Source organism: Ambystoma mexicanum, chromosome 13, assembly GCF_040938575.1.
Source record: "Ambystoma mexicanum isolate Mex_15411 chromosome 13, UKY_AmexF1_1, whole genome shotgun sequence".
In the NCBI taxonomy this organism is placed as follows: Eukaryota; Metazoa; Chordata; class Amphibia; order Caudata; family Ambystomatidae; genus Ambystoma; species Ambystoma mexicanum.
Window position 1 is genome coordinate 570260040 of NC_090938.1, and position 23986 is coordinate 570284025.

Consider the following 23986-nt stretch of genomic DNA (forward strand, 5'->3'; position numbering starts at 1 on the left):
CTTTTTACTCCTATGTATTGTTTTTTATATGCTAAGAAATGGCAAAGGTGCAATGAATCACTCCTTTACTCCTTAGAATACTTTTTTTTCGAAAACCGAAATTCACTATTTACTCTATATTGCCATTAATGCCTGAGCCATTGTATTATCGTTGTCACATAAACGCTTATTCTTTTCGCCATACAACTGTCCTTATTACGCGGTCTCGTGAATGAGTATCAGATCAACACCATGTGCCCCCCACACCCTTGTCCCTCTTCACACCTCCTTTCTGTAGGAACGGACGCGCATGCTCACACCATGCGCGTTCCTGCGTGCTAACGTCACGCGCGCGGCCAGTTCCGGATGTGCGGGCGGCAGTATGAGGAGGAGGGAGCGCGGGGAGCCCGACCGGCGGCGCCTGTGAGGTGAGGGAAGGGCCGAAGCAGTGAGCTCAGCATGCCCAAGTGTCGGTGCAGCCCTCCACTCTGGGTTCCGAGGCCCTCAGGTCTCTCTTCAGGACCGTAACACAGCGGGGAGAAGATGTCATATTGCGCATGCGCTGGCCTGCGGTGGAGAGTTAAATAGAAAGTGGGTGAGACGATGTGCGCGTGCGTAGAGTGCTCTCGCCGCTGCGCATGCTTACTAGGACTTTAGTGCGTGTGGGCATGCGCGTTAAAGCGATGCAGGGCTGAATGCTGCCGGATTGCGCTACCCCCCTGACCCGGGGAGCCCGACATGCTGCCAGATAGTGAGCCATTGGGAACTGGGGGCACTGTTGGGGAGGTGAAAGGGTTGAGATGTTATCGGTACAGGACTAGGGTGGATTTGGGACAGTTCGAGAACAAACTCCTACAGTCTCAATCTGCACATAACTCCCCAAGCAACAGGATACCCTCACAATACATCAAGCCCCAAAAACTCCCTGCCCAGCTCCCCAAACGATGGTCAGTTAAACCATGGCAACTGCCAACCGCAACTCTATCATCTTAACTTCGTTTACACCACACCAAAGTACAGCATCACCAGAACACCCAAAAGAAGTCGCATCCCAAATTGCAGCAAACCACAGCTATTAACCTCCTCGAGCCACAGCAACCCTTGTACGGCACCCGAAAATAGGCAAGTGCATGCAGAGCACTCTCGATGCAAATCACGTTAATGTACATCGACTGCCTGTTAACTGCACCTCATTAAGCCAACACCACACACTAAGCAACTCCCTGTAGAGCTCCCTCGTTATTCTCACATACTGCTTCCACCCACCGGACTCGTGTAGTATCGCACTCTCAAAGTACAAACGCAGTTTTCTCAAACCATAACAACATTGAAAAACACTTTCCATAAAGGTACTCCTCAACCATTGCCGGTGTTTCTGCAGGTACAGTGTGCTGGAGCTAAATCAACTACCTCTGTATCAGCCTGACACCTTTGTCCCCTTGCCACGGCACTCGCTTGCTCGCCCGTACCAGTGTACAATATACAGAAATCCATATAATTAACATAACCTATTCTTCCAAAGCCGTCCTCTCCATGTGCTGCAGTTGCAGCTTGCCCTTTGTTTTTATTTGAAGAATTGGGATGTCAATTTCGTTGACAAATGAATACCAATAACATAAGCTGATGTCTCTTCATCTTAGGCTACGATGTGAACCACTCATCTTGCAGCAGCATTTTATATCTTCCTTACCCGCATGTATCATCCTTGCAGCCCAACCCCCAGTTAGGATCAGTAGATGGTGTGTTTTAACCCCTTATCTGCCACACCTCCTTTGTACGCGCAGAATTCTGCTGCTCCACCTGTCAACTAGTAGAGCCTTACTGGTGGCACACCCCTATTTACTAAAGCTACCAACGACCTCTGCCCCGTCACAGGTTTTCTGGCACACCTGTCACAATCTGCGACTGTGGCCTTGTTATCATTTTAGCCAAGGCGTTATATTCCTCAAATGTGCAAGCCACCGACTCCTCAAACTTCATCCTACATAACGCCTACTCCCACATTCAGAGGCATTAATTACCTTTTTAAATCGTGGATAATGGTTTGCCTGCTTCACTAGTCTCTTTTTGCACCATTGGGGCAGCATCCACCTTCCTAGCCTTTACATCCTAAGAGGCAGCCCCTCAAAAGGTGGACAGTGAGAGGTTGTGTCAACCCATAATATCCTTAAACGAGGAGGGATGACAACGATCAATTTCACCTACGCCATTTTTTTCCACCTTAAATCTTATCCATTGCCGGTGGATACACCTGCACCCCACTTCGATAATTCCAATACCATTTCCTCCATCCCTTCAGACCCCTCCCCCTCCCACACATGTCCCCACACACTTCCTTTTCTCTCCCTCGCCTTCCCCAAGTCTGTTTACCCTGGGCGGAAGGCAACATGTCCTTTTCTGGACCTTATCACCATAAAACCACTACAGTGTTTATGGTTGCACCATAAACGCTTCTTAACCCACTACAGTGGTTATGCGTGCGCCATAAACGCTTCTTAACTTGACATGACAACTTATTGATCTATTAGTTCATTCTCTCAGAAGATCCATTGTGGCATTGGTGTTTGATGTTAAACTTCTCACTTTTCTAATATAGCATCTTTTCTTCGTTGCTAACGTTTTGGGGATTGTAGGAGGTCACATGTAGCGATTGTGCAGCTAGGTTGCAAGATGATTGATTAATGTTCTGCATATGGAGATTGCCATGGTGCGCTTGGCAAATAAAGATTACCGTAGTGGGCTTGGCAGATACACATCTTTGGCCCAGGGGCATTGTGTAGGTTTCTGTACTTTGACATGTTAAACTTTTCTGCAACTATCACAATTAGGTATTTGAATAGTATGCACAAGACGTGTTCGGTTTTCAGTGGCTGGTTAAGGGAAAGCTCATAAGGGTGTCCTTGTTCTTGCAGTGGTTCATGATATATTTTCTTTGCTTGTGGTACCGGGCACCTTTTGGGATCTCTTGTATGTCTGCATGCTTTCTTTCACTTTTGTGCTAGTTGGTTTTGTAATGCACTCGCACTTCGTCAGATTGTGGAGATACAGGAATGTGGAATATGTTCAAAATCTTCTTTTCAAAGGGAGAATATATTTGACAGATCTATTTTTTCCTTTAAAACATCTGTCACTCTGTGGCATGAATGAATTAAATATGGTACACCTACAAAGCATTTTATTTTATATTACACTAACTTGTATTTTTCCACATTTATTCAAATAAAAATATTTGCGCTAATGCTTCAAGATTTAGAGAAGTACAGTACAACCTTTATATGAAAACATTAGCATTGTAGCACACACTCATGTGCATTTCAAGAGACTTTGCTATAACATGGTGGCTCTTTATGGTTTGTTAATAAATTGAAGATCACTGATTGTTTGTTCAATATTAGCAGATGAAGCCGGTATTGCTAAGCGGTTCAAGCAGAGTTTGCTCAGCATTGGGCACTCATGTTTTTGAGGATACCAGTACATAAACAGCAGTCATTTTTTCTTTGAGGGATATCTTGAATTACATATTTATTGAATCCCACTTCACCAATGCTCATGTTTAATATCTTTGAAGTTGCTAAAATGTGGATCATACGGAACCACCTTGAAATTATCCAGGATTGCAACCTGTTTCCAAAAAGAGACTCAACTCGTTTGCCCAGTTATATTTTCTAGCTAAAACTGCATCCCACTTGGTTTGCAGTGTCTCCTTGACATTCTCCATCTCTTTGAGGAGGACATTTGTTTTTTCGGTGGCAGCATCTGCAGTAACAAGCCAATAATTGGGTCTTGTGTACAATCCTGTTCTAATGCAAAATCTATATTGACATTTATAGCTGTGTATTTGCTGAATGAATCTCCTCCGATTCAAACTTTATCTGTACAGAAAAAATATTCCAGTCAGGAATGTATCACTGAAATGTAATTTTACATAAAAATACTGATGTGTGGCTTAATTTTGGCAAAGGAGCTTGCTTAGATCTACTTTTGATCCAGTAGCTACATTCACTTTTAGGAAAGTGAGCAAGTACTGCCATACTTCGAGAAGCCTTACTGCTTCCTTATACTGACTGAACCATCTAATCAAAACGGGCTTTGGATATTATCTTTATTTCCTCGTGTGTAAATGCGTTTCATGCATACTTAAGTACTGGTCCTACTTTTACTATAAAATTGTAGTCCTCACGATAATCGGGTTGGGATACAGTATAGGACACTGCAGCAATGATAAGGTGGCATTAATCTATGGCGTGAAAGAAATTAATATCTTGAGCAGCTTGTAGATCTTTAACGACCTTGCTAATGTAAGAGGCAGAATCAGAATAAACGGGTAATGTCATGATTTCCACAATTTCGGAAGCACGTTGTTTATGAGCAAGGCAATTGTAGCAGAATTACACTTATCAGATACAGTAAAATCAAGTAAGGCTGAACGACTGCTTTTCTCTTCATCAGACTAATATGTGATTAGTGTTCCTATGGCAGGATCCACATGCACCTCCTGGAGTTTAATCAATAGCCAAAGATATAGGTACATCTGCAATATATTCACTAGGGGTGTGCCGAATAGTTCGACAAGTGTTCATCCGGAGCTGAACATGTAGCCAAATAGTTGCCTTTTTAATAGTTATGTAGACAAGAAAAACCCATTGCAAAATAGAAACTCATATATATATTTATCCATACTTTATTGCATTTATTTTCGTTGTTGTCTAGGGAAGATGTTTGTGTAAAGCATGAAGGGAATACATTTTTAGAAAATAAGCTGTTCAGTAACAGCACAGTTTGTATTTTTGAGCGTTTATATGTGTTGCTTGTTGGGCAGGTTCCAAGTATAACTAAGACTAGCCCACATGTATAGCCCACATGTATAGTATGCAATCACTGTGAGGGGACACTGGGATGTCTGTACTTGTACTTTTAAATGTCCCTTTTGGGCCTGCCTAACTTTAACCTTCTGGCTCCAGCAAAGCAGTGAACCTCAATAGGAGTGATTACATCAATTGGCACCTTGCTGACTGCTGAAGTGCTACTGAATACAAACCTTTGGGATGCTAAAGCCATGCTTTCTACCTGTGGTGCTGAGAGGAGATGAGGTATTTGAAAGATTTCTTTTCATTAATGGATAGTATTTTTCTTTCTTATTCAGGTGAATTTTGGTTGTGGTGTTTTGGGAGATGGTAAAATACACCAGCTAAAAATATAAAGGGAATGCAGAGTTCTTCATGGTTTCCAGCTGATCCTACAGGGAAGGGATAGTGCTGATTTTCAGTTCTTTAAGTGGCGTGTGCATGTTGACTTTAAGTATTTGCTTCACTTGCACATCTGTTTGGTCCAATGTTTCTAAACTGTAAACTTGTATCTCTCTTCATCTTTGTTACACAAATATCCCTTCCTTTTTTGACTCTGAATCTATTGGATAGTCACATAATTAGTAGCATCTGTCACTCTACTCCATTCAAAGGGACTCATTTTGGCAACATGAGAAAGTTTGTTTCGATATAACAAGCACATCTCTGCCGCCGTCACACTTCCCACTAAACCATCTTACTCGCTTTATAACCTTGGCCTGCAGGCTGAATAAAGTTCTTTTCTGCAGGAACACTAACACCTGAGATACTTTACTACTCGTTTGGAACTTCATGGGATCTCTACAGCAGTTATATTACGTGGGTTGAGAATTGGAACCTGTAACTGTCAGATTTCTCGCACAGGTCATCAGCAGACCAATAAACCCCTAAAGAAAGCACCACTTTCCAATAGTGAGTTTGTGAACTATTGTTCCAGCTCAGTGGGTTTCAACTGCAAAATACGGGGAGACCAGAGACGTCTCATTGAAAATATTGAGTTTTGCTTCTGCTCACACCTCCCCAGCAAGCCACCAGATTAAAGCCTGTCCAGCCAGCACATGAAGCACTGAGACTGTTTGCACTTTCACAGCTCTGCTCTGCCTGCACTCAATCAAACAAGTGACCAAAGCATTTGTTTAATGATCCTTTAAAAGATAAACATGACATGCCTGAACGATTCCAGGCATTGCAGTCAAAGCAGTACTTAATGTATTTTGTAGGGGAAACATTTCGACTTAAAGTGAAAATTAAAAGTATTCAGCCGACTATCTCATTTTGAGCCGATATTCCTCCAAATACTTAACTTGAAGCCAAATTTCAGTACACACCCCCCCCTAATCTTCATGTATCTTTCCAAGCTGCTCTTCGAACACCCCAGGAAGATATTTGTGATGCGTTTCACTAGCCTTGCACATTGTCCTTGCTGCAGGGCCGGATACTCTAAAAAGATTACCAAGGGGACCATCAGCCTGGTGGGGTGGGACACAGCTTTCACAAATGTATGTGGCGTGTCTGCAGCCTTTCAGTTTGCTGTCGTGCACGAGATGTGCGTTGCTCTATCCGTGCCTGCTTTGTGGGTGTAGCAGAAAGTCTCGTGTTTTGCTGCTTAGGTGAGCCTTGATATTATCTGCTGCTCTGTTGCTCTGTGTAATCATTACAGGTGTTCGACGAGACTTGCAGGTACACATCTTCTCTTCTTTAAGGGTGACCCGCTTCAAACGCTGGGTACTCCAATAGATAGCCTTCAATGTCCTTGTGCCCCATTTCTACAAATGTAAGGTATCATGTTAAGATGTCAACATCACCTGTGGGGGTGTGAGGTGGTCAGTCATTGCGTAGTGCATGCCACAAAAAATAAAGGTCAATCAACAAAACATCTGAAGCTATGAAAGACCTATGTGCCTCTACCAAGAAAGGACTATTTTAAGTCCCTTGCTTCTATAGATTAGGAGAATGAGCCCTTAGATAATGAGGCTCTATTTGGCCTCCAATTTGGTACGACTAATGTACCAGAAAGCTTCATCTCCGAGGAGTCGAGGTTGAGATACCTTCTTATTTTTTACATTTATAAAGTGCACAAACAGCCATAGGGCATCGTGGCACTGTTACAAGCCACCTTACTTAGTTACATGAAGAGGAGGGGGAAGGAGTCAAGGGAGACACTAAGGAAAAGATAGCTTGACTGGGGTTTGTGATTACAGTGAACCTGTTGGCAGTAAATTAACAGTTATAGTGTAACAAGCAGGGTCAGGGGACTCATAGGTGTGGATGTATCGACATGGCCGGGTGGTGAAGGTACGTAGGCTGGCAGACTAGGGGAGGTGATTGGTGTAAAGGGTATAGGGATTAGTTGAAGAGCAGCGTTTTCCGGAAGGACATGTGTGAGGTCTCTGCCCTGAGTGTGTTAGGTAAGGCATTCCAGAGTTTTGGAGCTCTGTGAAGGAAGCTGGCACCACTAGCTTTGACCCTTTTTATTGTGGGGATGTACAGCTGATTGGTGTGCCGAGCTCTCTTGGGTCTGGAGGAGGTGGGGATGTACAGCTGATTGGTGTGCCGAGCTCTCTTGGGTCTGGAGGAGGTGGCTCTGACTATTTTGTCAAACAGGTAAGGAGGGGCTGTGAGAGCCAGGCATTCGGAGTGTTGGCTAGCGTCATGAAGGTAATCAGTTCTTTGACGGGGAGCCAGTGGGCCTTGCGCCTGGCATTTGAAATGCAATCTCATTTGGAGATTTTTAAAGCGGCTCTGAGGGCATTGATTTGAATGACTTGGTCTATTCAAATTTTTTGCCGACGTCCCAGCTAAAAGTACATTACAGTAGTGTAATTTGTTGTAGTTTAGTCGTAAAAGAGGCGGAGGAGGCGATCACACTCACCTGGCGTGACATAGAATGCGTGAAGTCCAGGTAAACCCCTAGGGCCTTTACTGAGGGTGAGACAGTGATGATAGTATTATCGATTTTGAGGGCGCTGCATTGTTTACTAAGTTTGCTGAGAGTTTCTTTGGGGCTGACAGAGATAATCTTAGTTTTGTCTCCATTGAGACAGAGACCATTAGCTGCCATCCATCATTGAATGGTGGCATAGATCTTGTGGAGAGATTTGGCGTCTTGTTCGTAGGAGCCAGAGAGAGGTATGAGGACCTATAGTTTGTGTATGCTATGCCGGAGTTGTCCAACTTGTCGAATTGAGGTTTAGTAAACCGGTTGTACAAGGTCAGTGCCATGCAAGAGCCCTGGGGAACTCCGCAGTGGATGGTAGTAGGAGCTGCGCACGCCTCGTTAGAGAATACCTTCATGGCTCTCCCTTCCAGGAAGGAGGTGATCCAGGAGGTGGCTCCTTTGTTTTTGATGCAGCCCCTGTGTTCAATCATTCTTGTTCTGCATTTCCTATTTGTTTCACCAATATACATGCGTTTACAAGGACATTTGATCAAATAAATCACATTACTGGTGTTACAATTTGTGTGTTCACTGATGTTCCACAGTCTTTCCATCCCCAGGTCTACATCAGTTGTCTTTTTAGTTTGAATACACATAGTACAATTTACACATGGATAGTGACCTGTCACAGCCGGTAAACCCCATAGATTAGTCTGTTGTGGTGGTTTCTTCTTAGCACTCACATCATTTCTCATGATTAAATTGCGTACAGTAGTGCTTTTTTTAAATGCCACAATGGGTCTACCTGCTTCTTTTGTCATCATTTTCTTCCAATTTCTGGTGATGATGCCCTTAATCTTGTATGACAAGTTACTGAATGTATTTACAAAAACTAGGGGCGTTTCTTTGGTACTTCTCTCCCTTTGTATTTGTTGGTCAAGTAGGGATTCCTTATTATTATTGAAAGCCCTCTTGGCTGCTTTCTTGACCAAGGGGGCAGGATACCCCCAATATACCAGTTTGTCAATTAGATTGTTGGCTCCGTTCTCATACGACTCATTTGTACTACTGTTCTTTTTTAGTCGTAAGAATTGCCCGAACGGGAGATTGTTCTTTACATGTTGGGCATGGTGGCTTTCAAAATGTAACAAAGCATTTTTATCTGTGGCCTTTGTATAAGAGCGTACCACTAATAGACCATTATTATGATATACACAAATGTCCAGATAGTTGATTTCCTTATTGCTACTGTTACAAGTAAATTTCAAGTATCGATTTTGTTGATTAAGCCACTGTATGAAGTGAACAGACTCTTCTTCATTCCCTTTCCATATGACAAATGTATCGTCTGCGTAACGTAGGAAATTGAGAGTTTGGCAGAAATGGTGTCGGCGTTGCCTTCCAGCGGCGGTTGACTATTCTGATCCTTTCATATGTTGTCTGTCTTGCCGGTGAATGGTGTAGCCTGGGGGGAGAGCTAAGGTGATAGGAGGGCCAGCTGCTTCATGAAGCTAGGACTCCGTAATCGCTAGGATGTTGAGGTCAAGATCCGTGTGAAGGTTGCGAATCTCAGTGGCATGGATGGCGAGCGACCTAGCGTTAATGAGAGCTCATTTGGATGAAGGGAGGGGAGTACTTTTGTTTATTAAAGGGGTGACTATGGGTGCTGTAGTGGGTGGGTGGAGGACTCCATGTGGGCAAGGCGTGGTAGAGCGATTCATGGAGTGGGAAGAGAGCACCTTAGGTGTGGCGTGGGAGTTGTCGGGGTATAGCATAGGCCCAGAAGGGATTAGTTTAGTTGATGCTTTTTCTGAGGTAGCAGGCATGGGGAAAGTGGCATTGGATCGTGTAGAAACAGGGTGGCTTGGTACACGTATGCCTAATATAAGGTTCCTCAGAACCGTTGGCCTAGGGCACATTTGGTGGTGTAAAGGTTTGGTGCTGGACCTAAGCATGTGTAGTCTCAGAGTAAGGTAGTCTGTGAGTGGATAGTTGTGGCAGCAGTATGCAAGCTAGGTGCATTTCTTTTTTTTTTTTTTTTTTGTGTGTGCAGGGGAGAAAGGAAGGGGATGTCATCTGAGTTGGAGGAGAGGGGCAGCCATCTCACGCAGGAAAGGGTGTGGAGGTCAGGCTTGGTGAGGTTAGAAGTGCTGTGACTGAGCAACAATACGAGTGTACACATTGAGTGAAGCAATCTGTTTAATATGGCAGTAGGCAGGCAAGTGGGGAGGGCCTCTTGGTGGAAATGCAATGGCAGAATTATATTAAGACAGGGTGCTCGGTTACAGCAGTGATGAAAAATGTGGGGCTTGCCCCGTATAAATAAATGCGATGGCAGTAATGCGGTAAGGCAAAAAGCTAGGCTTTGGCAGTGGGCAGTCAAACAATGTAAGAAATACAATAACCAAGCTGCTCAGGACGGCAGTAGGCACGCAAAGAAAGTTAGGCTAAGGCATTGAAAGCATAATACATTGACAAGGATAATGTGCGCTGTGGTGGGATAGGCGATCTAGTATCTGTGAGGCTCCTTGGTTATGTTTATGTTTATTGAATTTATATAGCGCTTTATGCACTATAACGGCAAACACAAATTGGACGGGGAGCCGTAGGCACTAGCAACACTATGTATTCTTAAGCTGTGCTAGATCAAGAAGTCAACAAGAAAAGGTTGTCCCCTCTCCCATGTAGCCGATTATTAGAATCCCTCCTGTTCTAAAGGGGGCATAAACTTGTTCCTACCTTGTCACGTGTTAAGTAACCATTAGTTATCAGACTAGGGGACTACTGAGGAACTCATCACATGGCTCTGCACATTGTGGTGGTCAGTATCTTAACCTGTATTCCCTTTAGAGGTCATTATTCCAAAAAAGAAAAAAGGGGGGGGGGGGGCTCTATGTATGCCAGAAGGATGAACGACCATATGCTAACAATTCTGATGAAACGAGATTAATTTATGTATTGAAAACAAAAACCAAATTATATAATACAAATGATTGTTGAACAGTTCAGTGACACATATATACAAGGGTAAAACAAAAGTAAAATGACATATAACCATGTTGCACTTTAAATCCTCAGTGCTAAACATTTAGTGTGCAGTAAAACGCTAAGCCTAAATCCGGCCTAGATTCTTCTTGCAGTATGTTTTATGTGACATATCATCAAACAGAACAATTACTGGACATGTATGAGTTATCACAAGAAACTAAGGCTCAGTTGCCTCAAAGGTTGGTACATTGAGCAAAGTGTTCATAATAGTTCACACAACTTCAGTGCTCAGGGTTGACTTTCAAGGGTCTGGAGTTTTTTGGACTTGAAGGATATCTCTGTGTTCAGGCCAACGTGCTCTTTAAACTTTCATTTAGCACACTAGGAGTTAGAAAAAAGGGGTACACAGTCTGTCCTTAATCTTCATCTGCGTGTTTTTAAAGGGGTGCACGTTTCGGTGCTTGAAAGTACTTGTCCAGTACAAGGCACCTTCTTCAGGGCGTCCAGTTGGTAGACCCTGTGTGGGGGAGCAGAGAAAGGTGGGGTTACCTCAGGTTTGGGTAGCTGTTAGTGCAGCTTATATAAATTAATTAGATACGCTCTTTGTACCGGCTATGCTCATGGCGTTGTCGGTATCACAATCCCAAGTGTCCTGGGGATTCCAGGTAGGGTCGGGCATTCACATAGGACCTATGGCAGGTGGCTTCTGCTGGTGGGCAGTGTGGGACTTCCAGGATTATTCCTCACGGTCTGGTCCTGTTGTCTTGGTAACTGTCTGCGTGTCAGGTGTGCCCCAATTGCCGGTTTCAGCGGTTTCTGTTTAATTGACAAGTCTTTGCTCATGTGTGGCCGTGCCGCTGGTCTACTTTCTTCAGTATGTGCCGAAAATATCGAAGTGGAGAGAGCACCTGGGCATCTGCTTCCTGCTGCTTCGCTCGCGTCTGCTAGATCAAGAAGCAATTCTTATGAGACGAATGGTTACACATAGCTACAGCGGCGCAGACGACGCTGCTACTGGGGAGATGGAGAGTACGTGGCCGCAACAGTCGAGGAAACGGGCAGGTAAAGGCGCAGTCATGGCGTCTTTTATGTGTAAATGTTATCCGCAACATAAAGTACCTTGTTGCTGGAGGGGGGCATGTAGGCACAAAGTGATGTAGCGGCCGTAAAGCAGGATAGGTTGTTGGTGCTGGCAGGTGTGGGAGTACTGCCTGTACCGGTCCGGAGGCTGTAGTTGGAGTTAGCAGGAGAGATTGGGTGTCGCGGGCGGTGAGCCCAACAGGTGTTGTAGCAGAAGTTTCGATCCGACAATGAAGGCAGGCTGTAGCAGTAGGTCTAGAGGTGCCAGTGTCGATGGCCCAAATAGGCACTAAAAGGCTCACGAAGGAGAGCGTGTTCTAAGTCGGGTAGGAAAAAGAATAACGTATCTCCCATTCCTCCCGGCACCGACATGCTCTGGGCAGGAGCCTTGGACAAAAGGGCCGGCTTGCGCCTCCCGGTTCAGTGGTTGGTGGAATAAAGATGCGCTGAACCAATCACTGGCCGGTTGATGGCTGCAGCCAGTAAACTAAAATCAGGCGGCCATGTTGTAGATTCAAATCGGGGTATTCTTCATACCACACCACAAGCCGGTAGTTCTGCAAAAATGCTGATGTAGGCGGCAATGTAGCACGATGACAACTGTGCACACGGCTAGTGGAGTAGACATTTCACCTGAGCTAGAGATTGGGAGGCCAGAGACTGGGTAGTATGCTGATGCATCATACAGGCAGCTCATGTCCAGAGTAATGGACTACATGGGGAGGAGCAGGCTTCCATTGCCGTTCAAATAGGATGATCTGGCGGACATCCTGGATAAGGGTCCCCAGTCAGAACCTATGTTACTTTTTAACATTGCTCTGTAAGAAAGGGTGGTGAAGAATTGGCAAACACCGGAAACCAATCCGGCTGTAAAGAACTTGGCCAAGAAGTACCGCCCTTACAGTAATGACACCGACTACCTGTTAAAACACCCCACTCCAGAGAGTCTGGTGGTAAAGGCAGCTACGGCAACTTCTAAGCAAGCGGCTTAGCCTACCATCCCTCCAGATAGGGATGACAAAAGAGTAGATGGATGGGCAAGCAAGGTATTTTCTGCAGGGAGTATGGCGCTCAAGTCAGCCAACTCCACATGTGCCCTTGCGAAAAGTACATTCACTCTATGGGACTGCATTTTCATGGCGGCAGAGCACATTCCCGAAGGGTATGAGAGAGGCGGGTTCTTAGCCATAGTTAGAGGCAGCAAAGAAGCCATGTGAGTCTCTTCAGTCAGGTCTGGATTCTGCTTACCTCATCACAAGAGCCATGGCTACTAGCACAGATTTGCGTGGTTGAGGAAGTCTGGGTTTGCACTGGATGTGTAATCCAGACTCCTTAACATGCACTTTGATGGGCCTCATCTTTTTGGCAACAAGGCTGACGAGAGTCTTGAGAAGTTGCAGCCAAATCTTAATGGACAGTCTTGGAAGGGTAGATCTTTTCCCTACTATTCAGTTGGAAGGGCGAGAGGAATGGCCGATAAAAGGGCCAAAGAAGATTCCCTCATGGTGGACGAGGGAGAGGTGCAAAACCAGCTCAAGCAGGGGCATCTTTACCGTCTGCCACTGCATCAGCCACCGCAAAACCTCTCTGAGGTCTAGAGTCACAGTTCACCAGTGGGGGGCAGACTATCTGAGTATCTAGAAGAATGGCGGGACATTACAGATGCTTGGGCCTTGGAACCCATAGTCCATGTGTACTGCCTTCCTTTCATACAGAGACCTCGAAGCAATCCACCAGGGAACCACTCTTTGAGGATTCCAGATCTGCTCCTTGTGCAGGAAATTTTAACCTTGCTAGAGAAAGGTGCTATCGAACCAGTGCCTGTAGCGGAGAGGAACAAGGGATGGTATTCCCCTTAATTTCTGATACCCAAAAAGGACTGAGGCCTGAGACCCATCTTGGACTTGACACTTGAACAGATTCTTCAGAAAGGACAAGTTCAAGATGGTTACACTTTCTCATATCACCTTCCAAATACAGGATTGGATGGTGTCATTGGACCTTCAGAATGCTTATTTTCATGTGCCAATCCATCTCAAGCACAGAAAATACCTGAGGTTCGCAGTTGGCGGTTCTCATTATCAATTTCGAGTTCTGCCATTCAGGCTGACCTCCGCCCGAGGGTTTTCACCAAACTGATGGCGGTGGTGGCAGCGAGTCTCTGGAGGGGGTGCAGGGATTCACATCTACCCCTACCTGGACGATTGGTTGATCAGGGAGCGTTCTCCCGAACAAGTCTGCGATCATCTGTCGGGGCTTCTCCCTCAATTACAAGAAGTCCCATATGACACCTTCCCAGAAACTCCAGTTCATCTGAGCTGTTCTGGATACATCAATGGGAAAGAGCTCGTTACACCGAGTTGAGGGCTCAAGACGTTCTACAAATGGTCACCAAATTTTAAAGTGGCTAGCGTCTCCTGGCCTTAACATTTATTTTTGTATTTAAATGTTATTATTTTTTTTTAAAAAAAATAGTAATTATTATTTTTATTTTTTTGTTTTTTTCTTTTTTTTTATTTTTTTTTTTAAATTTTTTTTTTTTTTGCAGGTTGCTAAGCCTCATTGCATCCTTCTGGTGACAAGAGCCCCGCCTGAGAATGAGATTCATTCAATGGGCTCTCAGCACTCAATGTTATCAGAAAAGATGATGGACCTACTTCAGGTTCCAAGTAGGGTTGTGCAGGATCTTCTCTGGTGGGCCTGCGAGGACAGCATTCTGAAGGGAGAACTCTTTTGGCAACCATGGCCGGAGATAACGGTAGTGACAGACTCATCACTCACTGGGTGAGGAGCCCACACCAACGATCTGACAGTCAGCAGTCGTTGTCTCCATCGGAGTCCAAACTACATATCAATCTTTTGGCGCTGAGGGCAATCAGACTAGCGCTGAAGGCCTTCCTGCCCTCTGTACGGGGGAAAGAATTTCCTGATAATGACGGACAACACAGTGGCCATGTACTACTTCAACCAGAGAGGTGTAGGTTCACTACCACTGTGCAGAAAGGCAATGCAGTTCTGGTCAATACAAGGATGTTCACCTAGCCGTAGAAGAGAACCTGCTGGCGGACACTCTGAGCAGGCAGAGCACAGTCTCCCACTTGTGGGAACTAGCTCAGGAAGTTCTTCAGGAGATCTTCACCCTTTGGGGAACGTCTCAAGTGGATCTGTTCGCGACCAGTGTCAACCGCTAGTGCTAACTGGACTGCTCCAGGGAATTTTCCCCCAAGAGGAGCTTTAGGAGATGCGTTTGCGGTGGACTGGGAGTTTCCACTTCTATATACGTTTCCTCCAGTCTGTCATTTCTCACGTGATCACATGGTTGAGAAAGTTTAGGAAACACATGATCCTAATTTGCGCCGGATTGGGCCAGGAGGAAGTGATACCCGGACCTTCTGGACATGTCCATCTGCTCTCCAATATGTCTTCCACAACGAGAGGACCTTCTCTCATGAGAGGAGGGTAAGGTTCTCCATCCAGAGGTCAAGACGCTCAACCTTCATGCTTGGTTTCTGAGAGGCTGAGATGCAAGGTTTCGGATCTCCCGGATGATTTAATGTCGCTTTTGCTTTCGGTCAAAAGGCCAGCAACAAAGTCCTTGTACCGTTGCTGTTGGAAAAAATTCTGCAACTGGTGCAGGGAAAATAATGTAGACAGTGTTTTGCATAGAAAAGGAAGTGTCATCCATTTTACTATCCTTAGCCAATCTGGGGCTCCAGGTTGAAACTATTAAAGGCTATTTGGCGGCACTATCCATCTTTAAGCGCTGCTCAGAAGAATGCTCCTATTTCAAAATTCCACTGGTGACACAATTTGTAAAGGGGCTCACCAATGTTTGTTCCCCTCCCCACCCTCCAACCCCCATCTCCTTTCCATGTTCCAGTTTGGGACCTTAATCTGGTTCTAAAATTCCTAATGTGAGCACCTTTTGAACATTTACACTTATGTCCTTTAAGGTTGTTAACCTTTAGAACCTTTCTATTGGTAGCTCTAACTTCAGCCCGTAGACTGAGTGAGTTGCAGGCACTTTCGTCCAAGCCACCCTTTACTATCTTTCATAAGGATAGGGTTGTTCTAAGGGTTAAACCTTCATTTTTACCCAAGATCATTTTGGATTTCCACCTAGGACATAAAATAGTTTTGACTTCTTTCTATCCGCCACCCCATCCTCGCAACGAGGAGGAGAGGTTACATGGGTTGGACCCTCGCAGAGTTTTAAGCTTCTATAAAGCTAGAGTGTCAAAACTATGCTTTGAGGATCAACTTTTCATTGGATATACGCGTCACCAACTAGGTCAGGCTGTTACTAACAGACCCTATCCAGGTGGATCATTCTGGCTATCTCAGAATGTTAGACTGGCAGGATCCTCCTAAAGGTTTAAGGGCCCATTCAACCAGGGTCATGGCTACCTCTACAGCCCTGCAAAGGGGTTTACTGATAAAAAGTATTTGAAGTAGCAACATGGTCTATCTACACGTTCACATGTCATTACTGCCTGCAGTCTTCCCTCGGTCAGGATGGGAGCTTTGTACAAGCAGTCCTGCGTTTGGTTCATGATGACCATTAAAACTAAATTCTGCTCTCCCCACCAAATTAAACGCTGCTTTGGGAGTCTATCAAAAGATGAGTACGTACGTGGGAGGACACAAGCCATTCGAAGAACAAGTTACTTACCCCTGTTAAAGTTCTTTCGACTGGATGTTTCTCCCATGTATTCCTCATCGCCCTGGCAACCTACCCCAGAGTAGAATTTCCCATGTTATTACAGCTTTCGTTTCTTCAAGGCCAAGTACGGTCATTTCTGTGGCTATGCAGGTATTTCTACTGTAAGATAAAACAGAACTGAAGCTAACTAGCGCTGCGCGTGCTATATATGCCTTTGATGACATCATCCTCGAGACATAGGCCTTTGAGGGACATCAGTCGACGCACAGTGCCCTCTTCCGAAAATGTATCCGAAGCAGCTGAAGCTGGATATCGAATATCAAAGATGAGGAATACGTGGGAGGAACATCCCGTCGAAGGAACGTTACCATGGGTAAGTTACTTTTTCAACTAGATCATTGTACAGTTAAACTTAAACTAAAAAGAAACTTGGCCCATGGAGATGAGAGAAAATAAAATCTCCCAACTTTTTGTTTTCGCACAGGGGCCTCTGAGCGCTGCGTGATTGTAACATGAAAAGACATGGTGTCGTCCATGGACATCAGATAAAAGCCTTTCTTATTAAAATTAACTAGAGTCTCTAAAAATGTACAGTAAATACAGACAGGAAACGTGAATAGTTTCACGGAACGTTTGCAAGCTTTCTTACCCTAGAGAGGAGGGGGTCTGTTGCACTTGGCTTCAGTCTCCCTGCTCAAATGTGTTCCACGTTTCCCATTGTTTGAACTGCTTCCAAAATGGCGCAGGACCCAAGCGAAATCTCTGCAGCCATTTAAGCACTGCAAACACCTTGTATGCTTTCGCATTGTGTAGCCATTGGGCCTAATGTGAAAAACGGGTAACATGGACGTCCAATGGCCAGGCTGGCTTTTCAGTTTAAAACATAAATAAAAATACAGACCGGAACCAAATGTATTTCTCGCTATTTGTATGTAAAAGTCTGTGCAAACGGTAAACCGGGAGCCTTGCTTCTATATGAGACCCGCATGGCTCCAGATTCCTGGAAAAAATGATATTCTTCATCCAATTTACAAAAAACGAGTAGGGAAAATCCTGCCTCCGTATAGGCCCATTTCCCTTTTGGATTCAACATGTCAAGATCTTTGGTAGGGTCCTGCTGGCAAAGATGGAAATCTGGACCAAGTCGATCCTATTCTATCCCAAATACAATTGGGTTTCTGCCCAGCAGTGGGCATGGGAGAACGGGCACTAGTCCTCTACCTCCTAATGGCCAACTCGTCATATCTGAACCAGGAACTCATTTACTTGGAATTCATGGACCTGAGCACAGCCTTTGATAAAGTGGATCGTTTGAAGGGATCTATGTGATCACTGTGCCGCCTGCAACGCCGAAAATGCAGACGGCAGTTACGGCGCGGCGCAGTGATCACATGAATCACTGTGCCCCCTCCCAACCACCCCGAAACAAGGCACAGAAATAAAGCCAGCGGATATAAACAAGTCCACTATAAACAACACAATCCCACCAGTATTCGGGGAGGTCCCTCAATCAACCCCTCAGATCACTACACGTAATGCATAAACGTTTTTTTGAAAAATGTATTTTTATTTAATTAGAAACATTAAAATGATTATTAAATGGATCAGAGCTCATATAAGAGTAAGTATAAATATAGGACATGCAGTTATACAACATGAAAGTGCAAAATGTGAAGAAAAATGCTAATATCACAATAGAGCTGCTGGGAACTTGCTGCCCAATTACAAGCTGGGTAATAATCACCATCGTCCAAAATAAGTCCAAGTCCATGTCGAAGGATAAAATCCACTTGAGAGAAGGGAATCCCTCGGGTGGAAAAAATCCTAGTCAACCGAATATAATCAGGATGGTTTCGAAATGAATTCGAAGATGGATTAAATCCTGATAGGGGCAGCAAAATAAGTAGTTGGTTCCGAATCTAGCAGTTTAAACATTGCAATAAACAAGAAACTGAAAGGTCTTCACAAAAATGATATTCATAAACTCTACTCTAAAAAGTCTAACATGGGATGATATACGTCAACTACTAAGGTGACATGCAAAATAAACCACAAATACGTAAAACAGTATCGTGAGCATGGCGCCTTAAACCAGGTAGTTTCGATGGAAAACACATCTAGCTGGATTACAGATGATGTCCATCTTCGTCAGAACGTAGCATTCCCGTATAAACATTCATGAAGATTCATCTGTGTCTTGAAATTACCTACACAAATGTTATAGATTAAAAATGTATGTTCTCCAAAACAGTGAAATAAAGAAAAGGAAACGAGAAAATAGTAATACTAACATCAAAGCAGCCTTTCATATAGGCCGCACAATCATTCATACATAATAACCATAAAAACAAGTGATCTCAGGATCCCGATGAAGGACCCGGTCCCCAACACTGGGTTGGGGCGTGTATAGTGGCTAGTAGGGGAGAAAATCTAATTACCATGATCTCAGACCCTTGGGGGTGGGCCCAGAAGCCTGACAAAAAAGTCCAGGAAATAGCGATCCGGCCGCACCAAAACAAATCACAATTGAATTAGATCTGTAAAAAATGAGAGAAAAAGAAGGCCACAAATTGGTCATAAATTTCTCTGGTTAACAGATTCGAGCAAGATACAAGCAGCCAAAGAGAAAACCTAGAAGTAGAAAAATAGATAAATATAACTCTAATGAAATGAACATACAAAAAAAATACATATGTATAGAAAAGAGGAGCCCAAGAATGGGACTGCCCATATGTAAAAGATAAATTGAAAGAAATTGAGAATTAAAGTGAGAAACGAATAAGTGATGCAGTGGTATCCATAAAAATAAATAAAGGAAGATCCTGCACCCAAAGAAGAATAGAACCAACATCATAGTTGTCATTATGCTCACCATTGATCAAACCCAGATCTGTCAATCAAGAACCATCAACAGATGATTCCTTAATGTGTAGAACGACCTCAACTACATGTACAGAATCGGATGTCGAAAGGTTCCCCAGAAGGGTCATTAAAGGATAAGCGAAGTCTGTGGGGCAATAGAAAGTACAACAAACTAGTAAGACATCTGTAATGTCCCAAAGTATCACATACATAGAATGCAACACTGCGCTATATGGAATCAAGACATGAAGCGTTATCTGAAAGTTCGTGAAAAAACTGAATTTACATCAGTCCAAACAGGATCTGTGTGTCTGTTGTATAGCCTGAGTGGCAGTACTACAAGGTCCCAACATATAGGCAAATCTATATAGATGTTTGACCCAATCTTGAAAATGAGAAATAAAACGAAGCCAAAAGCGTGAGAGATTCCGCCTAGCTACCCGTTCAAAGTTACCTCAGCGGCAAAGGCATAGACACCAAACCAGGAAGTCGGTAACCGAACTTCCTGTGTTGGCATTTGTCCGGGGTTAAATACGTCCATGGGCGTATCCGGACTGACGTCTACAACGTCGCTAGTGCACGTGACTATTGGCACAGAAAGGCACGTATAATCTCGGGCCGCGTACCGTGCAATGGAAGGGAGCCGAATGGATGTAACCACACCCCCTGAAAGTGTACAGGCGGCCCAGCGTTACCCGTTCCATGGCCCAAGCGTATTGGGCGCGCTCGAAGATACCCCTTGCCCGACAGCACGCAAGTAATCGCGCAACAAGGCCAAGGAGCCAATAGAGATGAGTCCCGTGACTAACCACATGGTTCAATATAGAACACGTGTCAGATGGAGACAAGCTGTGCGCTACAATCGAACAAGGCCGAGCCAAGAGGCAGAGATAGATAGTCCAGGTAGCGAACCAAGGAAAACCAAAGCACATAGAAACAAAGACACCTGTATGGCATGCCCCAACAGCTCTGAGATAAGTAAATCGGACCAAGCACTAAAGCCAACAAAAAGGCTAAATATGTCAAGGTGAAGGGCATTAAAATGGTATGCCACAGCAGAAAATGAGAAACCAATCTTAAAAGGGACAACAAAAATAACACCATGGGGTCAAGAAAACAAAGGAAAAATAAAAATAAAGGAAAAAATAAGTTATAATGCACCCCATGCAGTGGTAGATCTCTACCAGTATAGAGGTAGACATAACACCTAGAATGATTATCAATGGAATGGAAAAGGCTAATAACGCCTGAAAGCTGTATCGAAGGCACCAGGAATAACCAAAGCCTATAAAGCTGAGTCCAAAAGACGTCACGACATAGAGGATCTATTGAAATAGCGCATGTCATTCTTCATGGGTATTCAGGCCCAGTATCTGGCTTTGGGTGTTAAATATACACCACTGTTCCCTTCGGGACAAATTCGGGGCTATGGCATAATGGTCTGGTCCCGTAACTCTTTCAAGACACCACCAACGTAAGTTTTCACAGTCATGTTGGTGTTCAACAAAATGAGCAACTAAGGGAGAACAAAGATTGCGAGTCCTGATTCTAGACTTGTGCTCAGAGATTCTCAGTTTAATAGGTCTAGAGGTTTTTCCTATATGAGATTTATCACATGAACACATAATCGCGTAAATCACGTTTTTAGAATTACACGTAGTGTGATCCCTCAGTTTCCAAACTCTGTGGTTAATGGTGACAGTGTTGGTCACTGTAGTAGATCCGCACTGACAACAATTGCCACAGGGATAGTTGCCAGTAACTCTTTCCATACCCCACATTTCAATGATGGTTTTGGGTGCATGGCTGGACTGCAGTCTATCTGCCTGAGAGAGCCAGCTCTTCAAATTCCTGCCCTTTTTGAATGCATACATGGGATGTTCCAAATCGGGCATATTCATTTGAAGTAAATGCCAATGCTTAGCAATAGTCTTCTTGATTTTTGGCATGGTGGGTGTTGTAGGTCATGGCACAGACTATACGTGACTGGTTCTGGGTGGTGCGGATATTTTTAGTCAACAGGACTTCACGATGTTGATATCTCGCCCTTTTACGGGACTGTAGCAATATGTGAGCTGGATAACCTCGCTGGGAAAGTCTGTTTTCTATGATGTTAGATTGGGACATAAAATCTTTCTTGTTGGTGCAGTTCCGCCTAGCCCTCAAAAATTGAACATACAGAATACTTTCCCTTAAAGACTGCGGGTGAAAACTATCAAAGTGGAGGATAGTATTTCCCAACCACCCCAACACAAACGCACTTACCTTTTGGGTGGCACACTTCTGTGTGTGCCGCCTGCACTCTGCAATCCCTGCGGCGTCAGCTCCTCACACTAACGTGGGTTGGAGCTGATGCCGCAGGGTGCTTTTCCTTTTATTTATTTTAACGTGTCCCCTGCTTTCCAAAATGGTAAGCGGGGGACACCCCCGCAACCCCTGACCTCCATTACTGCACCCAGGAAGAGCGGGGGACACCCCCGCAACCACCGCTCTGCTTCGGCGCAGTAAATGTCACTCATTTTGTGCACCTCCAAAGTCGCAGTGACTGCGGGGGCGGCCAAATGAGGGCGAGATTGTTTGTACAATACCGTTTGAAGCTTTGGCAGATATCTGGTCCATGCATTACCCTCCTGATCTTATAGGCATGCTTAGTGCCCTTCACCTGTATACCTATCCATGTGTAAGGAACGGGCCAAATGGCCACTGCACTGAGAACTTTGCAGTAAACGCTGGGGTTCGCCATTGGTGTGCCCTGGCTCCCCTTTTGTTTTCCTTGTATATGAATGTCCTACACTCACAATGATGCGTGCGGAAAAACCCCTGTAGTGAATAACCGATTCCTTGCACTTTCCAGATTACATGGTACTCCTTGCCTGTACCCATTGGGTACTGCAACAACTGATCACCTACTGTAACTTCATGAATGATCTTGATCTGCAAATTAATGTGGGGCAATCAGCAGGGATGACATGTTGGGTAGGAAAGCACCCGCTGACTATGTCCATAATATCCTGTAATGACAAAACCATCCCGCTAAAGAATTTGGCTATTTGGGCACCAGATTCGCGTCTAAACTGCCATGGCAACCCCACTTAGTAAAAAGGACAGGAATATTTAAACCAGGCCTATGGGGTGTCATTCGACTTCATCAAAATGTCCAGCTGCCAATCACCAGACTTGATAATGAAAGTGTGTACAACAGTAAAGCAGTATCGGTTGCCAATTACGGAGCAACATTGTTGGGCTTTACTAACCCCAAAGACGTCCAGGTGACAGAAAACTATTTCTCCAAAAGGCTGCTGGGATTGGCACGCTCTGCTCCCAATTTTGGGACACACATGGAATTGAGATGTTATTTTTGGAAGATGACCGTATGGCCAAAGCACCTTTGCATTGGCTAAGAATTTGGAGCAATCCTGAATTTGGAGCAATCCTAAGTCTAGGTTAACCCAATCAATTATAACTGCACTGTTCAAAAGCCCAAGAGTAATCTAGATATCCTGGCAGGAGGAAGCACAGTGTGCTTGGGAGTCAATGAAGATTTGGTTCAATATCTGTTAATTTGGCGTCATTCTGTTTTGCGGAAGCGTGGACATACAAGGGAGCTATGTTTTAATATATAATTAATTGTAATTATCAGGGTTTTATAGATAGCGTGTTGGAATATTGAAGCTGCTTTTTTATTTTGTGCTTGTTCTATGGAAATTTTATGAAATAACATGTTTTAAATGTTGCTAACTTAATGGAGAAAAAATGAAATATTGAGTAATATCGGTCATCACATGGTAAGCTTTAAAGATCACTTCATTGGCACTTTGCAGGTTACCTCCTAAGAATTATTTTGGAATGTAATGGAAAATAGTGAATTTATAAGCTCCTGGGGCCTGTTACATTGGTGAACAGGTGGGTGGGAATACATATACTTTTGTGAAGGATTTGGAGCCTCTTTTCTCTGCTCAAAAGGGATTTTACACAAGACTTGGTTGCAAACATTGGTCAAAACTTTGAGCATTTGACTACTTCAACGAGGGCTGTGGTGGTTTACAACGGTAGCGGGCGCCCCTCTCTCGACAGAACAAGGCCTGATAACCTGTTCAGTGGTTATTAACCACTTGAGAGTTCGCAGCCACTGCTTTTACTCACTGTGCCTTTCACAGATGGGAAATATCCATTTGCAGATCAGTCTTTGTCCTGCCCAGGGGCAGTCCAGCACCGAAATGCAATGGCAATTCCAACCTGAACGAGAGTACCACCAGCAACCCCATACACGTGTTTCACCCTTGTTGGGGATCATCAGTGAGGTGAAGCTGATGCCTCTCTAAGCACAGTGAGAGGGAGACCACGTCTGGTTGCCCCCAGGAGACCTAGGGTTACCAATCCCAGGTTCCTTAAAATTTAGTTTACAACGGTAGCGGGCGCCCCTCTCTCGACAGTGGTATTTAAGTATTTGGATTAATTATTTGGCTTATTAATTTAAATGTAATAGTAACTTAATTGGATTTGACTATAGGGCAAATTAATTACGAAAAATGTGGTGTGAATTTACCTTATCTGCTTATTATCCTCGTGCCGGACGGGAGTCTCAAATGATAAGTATAGGTGACACTAAAATAAAATGTCCGCTAAATATAGTGTATGATGACATCAAACCTCACTTGTACAAAAAGCAGTGCATGCAAATTTTTAAATAAA

At 44.3% G+C, this 23986-nt stretch overlaps 1 protein-coding gene across 4 annotated transcripts in view; it reads left to right on the forward strand.

Annotated features, from left to right (window-relative positions):
- The first annotated feature begins 211 nt into the window (after nt 1-211).
- Nucleotides 212-23986, forward strand: part of SPOP (speckle type BTB/POZ protein) — a 646228-nt gene continuing 622453 nt past the window's right edge. Inside the window, exon 1 of one of the 4 annotated variants that reach the window (XM_069634379.1) lies at nt 212-407. The gene's annotated coding sequence lies outside the window, so the exon portion shown is untranslated. Of the gene's footprint in view, nt 571-630; nt 731-23986 lie in introns of those variants that run through there. The other 3 variants (XM_069634380.1, XM_069634382.1, XM_069634381.1) reach the window with 3 other exon arrangements.